Genomic DNA, 12,010 nt, shown 5'->3' on the forward strand with positions numbered 1-12,010 from the left:
GTTCCCAACCCTATCCTGGAGGACCACCAGGCCAATTGGATTTTCAGGCTAGCCCTAATGAATATGCATGAGAGTGATTTGCATATAATGGAAGTGACAGGCATGCAAATCTGCTCCATGCATATTCATTAGGGCTAGCTTGAAAACCCGATTGGCCTGGTGGTCCTCCAGGACAGGGTTGGGAACCACTGGTCTAGATAACTCAGGGATCTCAAAGTCTCTCCTTGAGGGCCGCAATCCAGTCGGGTTTTCAGGATTTCCCCAATGAATATGCATTGAAAGTAGTGCATGCACATAGATCTCATGCATATTCATGGAGGAAATCTTGAAATCCTGACTGGATTGCAGCCCTCAAGGAGGGACTTTGAGACCCCTGAGATAACTACAGATTCAACCTTTGCATTTGTTAAAAGTCATGTTACCTTTTTTCTGTATTCAAATATTACATCCCAAAAGAATATGCGATGTTTACAATTAATGCAAAATGCAACGGTCAGACTAATCTTCGGGCTAAAGAAATTTGATCACATGACACCCTACTACCAGCAGTTGCATTGGCTACCAATGGAAGCACGCGTAAAGTTTAAATTCACCTGCTTCTGCTTTAAAGTACTATACGGACTTGCCCCTAAATACATAACTGACCTTTTCTCCTTCTCAGCCAACAGACACAAGAGAAGCTCACATTCCAACTTCGTTTCCCCCACAGTTAGAGGTTGTAAACTGAAAAAACGCTATGAACACCTTCTCTCACATCAAGCAGCATTATGGGGTAAAGATCTAGGACAATTGCTTTCGCCCGCTACTTATGAGGAATTCAGGAAGCGTCTAAAAACATACCTGTTCCTAAAGTATCTAGACAACTGATCCTTTCTTCTCTTTCTCCTCAATAATGGTTTTCTTGTCCTATTAATCACTCTCTTCCACCTCTCTTATGTTCAATCAATTTGTTCCTTCGTTTAATCTTTTGTAAACCGCATAGAACTTCACGGTATTGCGGTATATAAACTGTTATTATTATCCTTATAAAACTGCTTTTTCTTACATGAACAGGTAAATACATTTAAGGTTCCATCTTGTCAAAAAATTACTGCTCCACAATTAATTAGTAAATAAACCCTTCACTTTTTCAAGAAAAGGACTCTTATGCTTAAGTTCTCCTAAGAAAGGTTTTGACCAGTGCAGGCTGGGTTTCTCTAGACATCTGTTCTCACATGGAGGGTTATTGGAAGTCTGGGTGATCATGCTGGAATTCATTATGCTTTCAAGTTCAGCATTCCATTTGCTAATCCAGAAATTTCCATCTTTGGGTGAGGAAAGTGGTTAGGCTTTACTTCTGAGGTAGCATCTGTTGAATTAGCAATGGCTCCATCTCACATCAGCTCACAATACAGTACTTTCTTTTTTTCTTCACGTCAGTTGTGTCAGGTCTCATGTCAGCTGGACAGCAAGGATAACAAGGAGAGAGAATCTCTTGAAGTGAGTAAAAATATGGAACAGACATATGAATCAAGGCAGAATGAATACAGTTCCCTAAATTACATCCATTTAAAACACATCTCCTTCAACTGGCCTACCTGTTTCTTTCAAATTTCACAAACTTAGCAATACACACAAGAAAACAATTAGGCCTCCTTTTACGAAGGTGTTAGGGCCTTAACGCGCGGAATAGCGCATTCTAAAATGCCATGCGCACTAGCCGGTACCCCTCCTCTTGAGCAGGTGGTAGTTTTTCAGGTAGCGCGCGCTATAGCACATGTTAATCCGGTGCGTGCGCTAAAAACGCTAGTGCACCTTCGTAAAAGGAGCCCTTAAAGCTGAAGAAAAAAAAAAAGAGAAAGAAAAAGAGAGAAGAGAAAAAGAGAAAGAAAGAAAAAGAGAGAAGAGAAAAAGAGAAAGAAAGAAAGAGAGAAGAGAAAGAGAAAGAAAGAAAAAGAGAGAAGAGAAAAAGAGAGAAAGAAAGAGAGAAGAGAAAAAGAGAAAGAAAGAAAGAGAGAAGAGAGAAGAGAAAGAGAAAGAAAGAAAAAGAGAGAAGAGAAAAAGAGAAAGAAAGAAAGAGAGAAGAGAAAGAGAAAGAAAGAAAAAGAGAGAAGAGAAAGAGAAAGAAAGAAAGAGAGAAGAGAAAAAGAGAAAGAGAGAAAGAGAAAGAAAGAAAGAGAGAAGAGAAAAAGAGAAAGAAAGAAAGAGAGAAGAGAAAAAGAGAAAGAAAGAAAGAGAGAAGAGAAAAAGAGAAAGAAAAAGAGAGAAGAGAAAAAGAGAAAGAAAGAAAGAGAGAAGAGAAAGAGAAAAAGAGAAAGAAAGAGAGAGAGAGAGAAAAAGAGAAAGAAACACCTAATGCAATAATGATTATATCTAGCAAACTAGGAAAAGTCCTTAGTTTCAAACTATAAAGCTTTTAATGTTCAGTCTCTTAAAACTGTTGCATTTGTAGACTGGCAATCCGGTGTCAGGTCAAAAGCGCGCTGGGACAAAGGCGCGTGCAGACAATTGAGCGCAGCGCGGAGGCGCGCGCTGAAGGAAATGACTGTTTTAAAGGGCTCCAACGGGGAGTGTGTGGGGGAACACCCCCACTTTACTTTATACAGATCGCGCCGCGTTGGGGGGGCGTTAGGGGGGGTTTGGGGGGTTGTAACCTCCCACATTTTACTGAAAACTTCATTTTTTCCCTAATAAACAGGGAAACAGTTAAGTTTCCAGTATAATGAGGGGGGTTACAACCCCCCACAACGCCGCCGCAATCTGTATTAAGTAAAGTCATGGGGTTCCCCAACAAAACCCCCCGTCGGAGCCTCTAAAAACACTCTTTTTCTTTGGTGCGCGCTTCCGTCTTGCGCTCAGTTGTCGGCGTGTGCCTTTATCTTCAGCGCTTTTGTCTATGAACCAGCAATCCTGATGACATAGAAGTCTGTAACACACTTGCAGCTCTCTCTGGCAGCAGATGAAGAAAGAGTCCTGATGCTAGAAATCATGTGAATCTATGTTAGGTCATGTAGCTTGGTCTTTCTCATCTGGAAGACTATGAATGGAAGGCTTCAACAAATGTCAAATGAAGGTTCTGCTTAAAACAATAAATCCGTTAAAACACATCAGCCACTTCATCATTGTTTGGAATATAGACCTCATATTTGTTTAGACCATAGTTTAGTCAGTCTTTGCATAAATTCTAACAAGCTTTGTCATTAATGTTATATTTTCCCCTCTTAGTGCCCCTATTGACCATTATACCAGCCTGGTTCCTTTAAAAATCCCACTTGCTTAATATTTTTTTCTTATATCATTCAGATCTTTATGCCTTACAAAGTTCTTTTTCATAGAAACATGACGGCAGATAAAGGCCAAATGGCCCATCCAGTCTGTCCATCCCACGTACTTGTCCCAAGCTTTCTTGAATTCAGACACAATCTTTGTCTCTACCAGGAGACTATTCCAGGCATCTACCACCCTTTCTATAAAAAAAAGTATTTCCTTAGATTACTCCTGAGCCTATCACCTCTTTAACGTCATCATATGCCCTCTCATTCCAGAGCTTCCTTTAATTGAAAGAGACTCGTCTCATGTGTATTTATGCCACATAGGTATTTAAACATCTCTATCATATCTCCCCTCTTCTACCTTTCCTCCAAAGTATACAGAATTATATGCAATTCACAGGATATCAAAGTCTCATTTCTTTACTGCTATCAGAAATAAAATCCTTTGCAATTCTTGTCTATCCTGAAAGTGCATATCATAATTCACATAAATACCCCTATTCAGGTGCTATACACATATTTATTTATTCAATTTTCTATACTGTTCTCCCAGGGGAGCTCAGAACGGTTTACATGAATTTATTCAGGTACTCAAGCATTTTTCCCTGTCTGTCCTGGTGGACTCACAATCTATCTAATGTACCTGGGACAATGGAGGGATTAAGTGACTTGCCCAGGGTCACAAGGAGCAGCGTGGGTTTGAACCCACAACCTCAGGGTACTGAGGCTGTAGCTTTAACCACTGCACCCCTCTCTTCTAATCAACCTGCATTTTCCTTTCTTCTTATACATATTGTGGAACAACAGTACAGTATATTTAAATAAATATTAAATTTAGAATGTGAATCCTCAGTGTGAGGTCTTGAGCTGTAAAGAGCGCTATCCCAAAATGGGAAAAAGCTCTAATGCTCATACATGGCCCCAGTTCTAACAAGCTTGAGAAAACTCTCACCATTTAGGCCTTATACCATCATAGGAATTCACTTGAGTACAATAAAGAAACTGGTGCCTTAACATGTGCAATCAGTGAATCTAACCAAATGAAAATAAAAATAACTGTGTACTATGTTCAACAAGAGAGTTCCCCCTCCCCCCCCCTACCAATTTCAGCCACAGTAGAAATGAAATGTGAGAGATAAGAGCTGGACTTGTCTTGATTGGAAAGCGCGTCTATGAGTTCACCAGGAAGACCGCCATTCTGCAGAGCTTAATGCGCCTCCTTTTGTGAAAAATTATGTGCATTCAGGTTCAACCAAGTTCAGTTTCAGGAGGAAACCCCCCTTCTTCAGAAACCTTGCAATCACTTTGCTTGACAAAAGTCGAAAACAAAATTAACTCAGATACTGCTGCTCTACACAAACAGGAAAGACCTGAGTAAGGACATGTTATGTCCGCTTTTTACCACAATTTAATAAAAGGACCCCTAAATTACTATAACTGCCTTTGAAATATTGACTCTCAAGGTGTACATATGTATTCATTTGAATCACAGAAAATTTGACTTTATTAGAAATAAAATTTGTGAAATACGAGGGTCATTTCATAAATAATGCACAGGTAGGCAATATTGGGGAGTGGATGAAGCAATTGCAGTACATCTTGTTTCACTTTCACTTCAGCGCTTAAAGCAGCAGGATGTGTGCTTAGGAGCTCTGAAGTGTACATGGTATGGCTGTGACAAGTGTGGGAAATGGAGACTGCAGGTGTCTCGGGGATTGTGTGTTGACGATCAGAAGTCGTACATTAAGACTGAAACTCTACTTGGTAAAAAAAAACCCGACAGAAATCCACAGTGCATTACATGAAGTTTGTGATGAGTTAACAGTGCACCGTAGTACATTACATTACATTACATTAGTGATTTCTATTCCGCTTGTGCCTTGCGGTTCTAAGCGGGACATTTCCAGTAGCATTGCAGTACATGTAATCAAGAATGCGTCAAGTTACAATTGTTATTCTGGACTTTTCCAGGAGAAATTGATAGCAGGTAGTAGATAGTGATAGGTTGTTTAGACGAATAGAGATAATATTGTCCGGATTCTGTTGTTTAGACGAATAGAGATAATACTGTCCGGATTCAAGGTGTTGCTGGTGGTGGTGGTAGGGTGGTCATGAGAGCATTTTCTAATACTTTTGTGAGGTTATGATGATGGGAAGTGTTTTTTGAAGAGATGAGTTTTGATTTCTTTTCGGAATGCTTTAATGTCTATTGATTTGGTCAGTAGATTGGTGATGGTAGTATCGATCTTTGCTGCCTGTGTCGCTAAAAGGCTGTCATATAGTTTCTTTCGTCGTGTTCCTTTGAGAGGGGGGTGAGTGAATAGGCTCTGGGTTCTCCTTAATCTGTGTGAGAGGTTACGGTGTAGTCTGTTGTTTAGGTAGCTGGGGGCTGTTCCATGTATTACTTTGTATAGTAGACAGTAGAATTTGAACTGGGATCTTGCTTTTATTGGTAGCCAGTGTGAGTCTAGGTATGCTTTGGTGATGTGATGTAGTACAGTTTCTTGGTGAGCAACTCGTTTTTGGAGTGGTCGCGTGAGCGTAGATGATGATGATGCAAGACCAGGAAGGCCGAAATCAACAACTGATGAATGATGTGTGAAACTCGTGGCTGATGCCCTTGAACAAGATCGTCGTGCAACATGCGAGGAACTTTCTGACATTCAGTATACTGAATTCTGACAAATGATTTTAAAAAAGAGAAAAATTTCTGCACGATGGGTCCCCCACTTCTTGACTGCTGAACAGCAGCAGAAACGCCTGGACAATGCAACCGTGCTGAAACAAAGATTTGACATTGAAGGTCAGGCATTCTTGAATCGCGTTGTTGCTATTGATGAAACATTGGGTCAGAGACTTTGAGCCGGAGCTGAAATCACAGTCCAAAGAGTGGAGAGCTCCATCTTCCCCACAACCCAAAAAATTTTGACAAGCTCAATCAAAAGTCAAACAAATGATTTTTGCTTATGATCATGAAAGCATCAGCATCACAGACAAAGTTCCATGTGGAAGAAGTGTCACAGCATTGCATTATCGTGATTTTTTTTTTTTTTTTTTTACAAAAAATGCACAGAACAATGCCCAAAACCCGACCTCAGTTGCTCTTGACTGGACCACTCATTCTTCTTAACAATACTCAACTGCACGTAGGGAATGTCATCTTTGAAAAAGTACGCAAATATGGCTGGGAGGTGTTACCTCATGCTCCCTTCAGTCCAGACATGAATCCACCAGACTTTGACCTTTTTCCAAAGTTGAGATAACTTATGCATGGACATCGTTTTGCATCTATGGAAGGGCTTTCTTCTGCTGTTAACAAAGCCATTCGGCAACTGAACAAATGGTGTTTTGGATGGAATAATGGTGTTCCTGGACGTTATTGCAACACAGGGAGACTATATTGAAGGATTGTAAAGAAATACTTGAAAAAAAAACCCATGTAAATAAAAAGAAATAGTGTGCATTATTTTTGAAATGACCCTCGTATGTTTAAGGAGGCGACTATCTGAGAAAACAAGCCCAAGGAACTTGATAGTCTACAGATCCTAAGCCCTAAGCAGCTCCACGGACCAAAACTTCTTCTAAGAAACTGATATCTGGTGCTAGAGGAAATCTCATACCACAGAAAGCTGCATCTGTGCAGCTGTTTATTTGCTAGGCTTACCTGAGACTTCTTTTTCTTTCTCTGTGTTTCTTTTTCTATCTTTTGCACCTGCATAGTTGATCCTGCACAAACACCTGTCCCCCAAGGGGTGCATCTCCTTCCAAAAATCCAAATACCGATGAGCTCATGCAAAAGAGCCATGCATGTTCCACATGAGGCCGATATTAAGGAAAGTCCTTACGGTGCAGTAGGAGAGGAAGGAAGGACAGAAATCTTTTGATTTTCCTCCTGTGGGGTCTGCTTGTGACATAACGTACAGGCTGTTCACTTTCCATACAGAACAAGCAGCTGGCTTAAGACCATAAGCAGAAACTGAACTTTGGAAGTTTTTCAGAACTTTGGAAGGATTCTGGGAGTTTCTCAATAGTAATAAAATGTTGAGGTAGCCTTGTTAGTCCACTTTTAAAGATACTATATAAAAATAAAACATAAAGGAAATAAGGTGATATTTCTTTTTATTGGACTAACAATGCATTTTTTAATTAGCTTTTGAAGGTAACTCTTCTTCAGATCAGAAATCAGCAAATGTTGACAAATACCAGTATATATATATATATATATATATATATATGTGAAACACAAAGGCATTCCAATGGCAGTTGAACAGGGAGAGGGAAGGTGTAGGTAAGGTGAGAAACACGTAGAGCCGGGTGGACGAGAGACAGAGAGATATATGAATGGGTGATAGGAAAAAGTGACAAAGCAGTATAGTAACATAGTAACATAGTAGATGACGGCAGATAAAGACCCGAATGGTCCATCCAGTCTGCCCAACCTGATTCAATTTAAATTTTTTTTTTTTTTCTTCTTAGCTATTTCTGGGCGAGAATCCAAAGCTTTACCCGGTACTGTGCTTGGGTTCCAACTGCCGAAATCTCTGTTAAGACTTACTCCAGCCCATCTACACCCTCCCAGCCATTGAAGCCCTCCCCAGCCCATCCTCCACCAAACGGCCATATACAGACACAGACCGTGCAAGTCTGCCCAGTAACTGGCCTAGTTCAATATTTAATATTATTTTCTGATTCTAAATCTTCTGTGTTCATCCCACGCTTCTTTGAACTCAGTCAAAGTTTTACTCTCCACCACCTCTCTCGGGAGCGCATTCCAGGCATCCACCACCCTCTCCGTAAAGTAGAATTTCCTAACATTGCCCCTGAATCTACCACCCCCTCAACCTCAAATTATGTCCTCTGGTTTACCATTTTCCTTTCTCTGGAAAAGATTTTGTTCTATGTTAATACCCTTTAAGTATTTGAACGTCTGAATCATATCTCCCCTGTCTCTCCTTTCCTCTAGGGTATACATATTCAGGGCTTCCAGTCTCTCCTCATACGTCTTCTGGCGCAAGCCTCCTATCATTTTCGTCGCCCTCCTCTGGACCGCCTCAAGTCTTCTTACGTCTTTCGCCAGATACGGTCTCCAAAACTGAACACAATACTCCAAGTGGGGCCTCACCAATGACCTGTACAGGGGCATCAACACCTTCTTCCTTCTACTAACTACGCCTCTCTTTATACAGCCCAGAATCCTTCTGGCAGCAGCCACTGCCTTGTCACACTGTTTTTTCGCCTTTAGATCTTCGGACACTATCACCCCAAGGTCCCTCTCCCCGTCCGTGCATATCAGCTTCTCTCCTCCCAGCATATACGGTTCCTTCCTATTATTAATCCCCAAATGCATTACTCTGCATTTCTTTGCATTGAATTTTAGTTGCCAGGCATTAGACCATTCCTCTAACGCAATAGAAAACCAAGGGCTAGATTCACTAACCTGCCCAATCGTGACCGATCAGTGTGCAATCCGGGCAGGGCCGATCGATTCAGGAACCAAGAACATTCAATAGGGGCGATTGGAGGCATGCCCCCATCCGCCGACCTGGATTGCTAGGTAGCGATCCCGACGCACGCGTACACCATCTACTTTGCCTGTAGATGGTCTGCACATGAGTTTGCTGTCTGGGGTTTTTTTTTGCTGTTGTTTATTTTTTTTTTTTACTGGCCTCAACTCTCCTGCTCTCTGTCGCCCTTCGCCGCAGTGCGAGCCTGTGGTTTTAACCCACGGGTTTAAAGCGGGTTAAAACCATGGGCTCGTGCTGCAGGAAAGGGCGGCAGAGAGCAGGAGAGCTGGGGAGCCAGAGAGAGTCTGGGCAGGTAGAGAGCAGGTCGCGGCAGAGAGCAGGAGAGTCGGGGCAGGCAGAGAGAGAGTCGGGGCAGGCAGTACTCCGAGTGGAGCCTCACCAAGGACAAACAAAAAATAATAGTACCTTTCTATGCATGAGCAGGGCAGAGAGCAAGGAAGGCTGATCAGGGCAGAGAGCAGGATGGCCAGAGCAAGAGAATCAGGGCAGAGAGCAGTTTTTTACACAAGCGACTGGTCCTCACCAGTCGCTTGTTCTTGATCGGGCAGCCAGTCAGTGTGTCAGGAAAAAAAGTGTAGTGAATTGTGTCCTTCCTGCTTTGCATGCCAATTCCTCTCATTTGCATGCACGGATCAGGATCGGATCGCTAAACAGGTTAGTGAATCGGGTCAGAGAGAAATTGGGTCGCAAAGAGCTCATAAACCGATCGGTACACGATTGGTTTGCTTAGTGAATCTAGCCCCAAGATCTTTGTTAAGTCCTGTCCGGTGGGTGTCAAAAAAGAAGGGTTAGCTTTGAAAGCTAATTAAAAAAATGCATTAAGTTAGTCCAATAAAAAGGTATCACCTTATTTCCTTTATGTTTTGTATTATTTCTATAAATTATCAATAGTAATTTTTTTAAAAAACAGATACTAAAACAAGATTGATTCCCTCAGTTTCATATGATCTTGAGACATGTGGAAACCTCGCGTCAACCAGGTATCTCTCTAACTCCCTAACCCTAACCCCCCTCCCCCCTTTTTACAAAACCATGCCAGAGGTTTTTAGTGCAGGCCGGTGCGCTGAATGCTCTGCGCTTCTCCGATGCTCATAGGATCTCTATGACTATCAGAGCAGCGTAGAGCAATCAGCATTCCGGCTGGTGCTAAAATAAATCTCTTGCGTGGTTTTGTAAAAGGAGAGGGGGTAACTATAGCTAACATAAAGGAATGGAGATCAACGCAGGATTGAATCAAACCTTAATTAAATCCTGTCTTTATGAAAAAATTGTGAATGTGTGGGTGTGTTTATATAGATATTATAAGGGTAATTGTATAACTGGGTGCTCATATTTACATGTCGCTTGTATGCATAAATGTGTGCATAACTGGGGTCTGATAGGCAGTTGCCTAGTGTATGTCTGGAATCAGATTAACCTCTATAGATAAACAGGGCTAGAATCAGAATCCTCCGGAAGGACATAGCAGCTTTACTCTGTTTCCACAAATGCACTCACTCAGCTGCCCCTCACTATCTCTTTTCACTTATCTCCCCTTATGATTTCCCCCCCCCCCCCGTGAGCTCCGCTCAGCTGGTAAGTCCCTCCTATCTGTGCCTTTCTCTTCAACTGCCAACTCCAGATTCCGTCCCTTCTGCCTTGCTGCACCATATCCTTGGAACAAGCTGCTCGAATCCCTATGGCGTGCTCCGTCTCTGGCAGCGTTCAAGGCCTAGTTAAAAGCCCACCTCTTTGAGAATGCTTTCAGCTCCTAACTCCTCTCACCATGGGTCCTGCATCCCCAACCCTATATGCTGTGTCTGTCTGTCCAAGTTAGACTGTAAGCTCTTCTGAGCAGGGACTGTCTATAAATGTCACAATGTACAGTGCTGGGTACGCCTTTCAGCGCTATATAAGTGATAAGTAGTAGTAGTAGTAGCACTCTCTCTTCAGTTGATCTAGAATACTGCAGCTAGGCTGATCTTTGCAAAAAGTAAATTTGATCATGTTTCTCCGCTTTTGCTAAAACTTCACTGGCTTCCAATTATTTCTAGAGTCTATTTCAAATGTGCTTGCTTTACATTTAAGATCTTGCATGGCATCTTTCCTTCCTTCCTTCCTTTATTTTGGAATTCTACAAGATCTGAGATTACCAGACCTACTCAAAAACTTCATCTATACTGGCGTCATCTATACTGGAAAACTAGGGAAGTCTCTTCTTTTCAAAATTACCGAGCTCTGGAATAATTTTCCTGTCCAGTTGCGTGATCTGGGCTCTCTCCAATTATTCCAAAAACATCTGAAAACGTGGCTTTTTTTCAAAATTATGATCTTCGTTTCCCTCTATATTAACCCTATCCCTATTGTATTTTTTTTCTTTAATTTTTTGTAAGCCCTGTCGAGCTCTATTTTTATATAAGCTTAAGGTTTAGTTTAGTTTAAGCCGGTCTACTCTCAAGGCTGTTCTGATGTTTCAGACAAGTCTCTATAGGGAAATAATGCAATGTGACAGAGGCAGGTACAATGCAAGAAGCAACAAATGGCAACACAATTCCAGTGTCTCTGATACCTGATACCTTAAACTCCAAAGCTCAGAGAAAAATGCAAACTCATACAGTACTCACAGTTCTTCTGATGTCAGCTGTGAGGACACTCAGGCTCTGACACTCAGATGTGGTTTCTTTCACATTATGTTTAGCTGAAATGTTTTGGGCTTGTATCCTCAGGTACCCTGTAAAGTTAGATGGTAAACTTCCTTAGCTAAGTGGGAGTCCTCCATCGACAGCCTTGCCAGTGGAAAATGCTGTTTCAGTATCACATTTTCTTTAGAAAGGGGCAGGCAAGATCTGCAGGAGTTCTCCAAGGAGCCTGCCTATACTTAGAACAGTGTATCGCAAATTGTGTGCTGCGACACACTAATCTGCCTCCTGAGATTTCATGCTGCGACACACTAGGGAGGAGGAGAGGCATCAGCTGACTGCCTACAGGACACGCCACTCGCGGCGAGAGGCACGTCCTGTAGGCAGTCAGCCAGCGCCAGCGCCTCTCCTTCTCTCCGGTCCTCTTCCCTGCTGGCACCCCCTCCTGGTGGCTCAGGGCCCATCTGGAGGGCCACCACACATGCGCGGATGCTGACGTGATGACATCACACATGCGCATGACATCATCATGGCAACATCCACGCACTTCCGGAAGCCTCGAGCCGTGGCCACTACATTTAGTCTGTCGCGGCTTGACAAAGTTTGCGGGATGCTG

General features: G+C 42.2%; 1 long non-coding RNA gene across 1 annotated transcript in view; it reads right to left on the bottom strand.

Moving 5' to 3' along the window:
* Nucleotides 1-1,003: 1,003 nt before the first annotated feature.
* The window catches only part of LOC117358734, a 71,993-nt gene continuing 60,986 nt past the window's right edge, over nt 1,004-12,010 (bottom strand). Inside the window, exons 2-3 of the long non-coding RNA XR_004539069.1 lie at nt 11,380-11,486; nt 1,004-1,440 (exon numbers count right to left, since the gene is read on the bottom strand). This is a non-coding gene — a long non-coding RNA (uncharacterized LOC117358734). The remainder of the gene's footprint in view (nt 1,441-11,379; nt 11,487-12,010) is intronic.

The sequence above is a fragment of the Geotrypetes seraphini genome, chromosome 1, assembly GCF_902459505.1.
Source record: "Geotrypetes seraphini chromosome 1, aGeoSer1.1, whole genome shotgun sequence".
Lineage (NCBI taxonomy): Eukaryota > Metazoa > Chordata > Amphibia > Gymnophiona > Dermophiidae > Geotrypetes > Geotrypetes seraphini.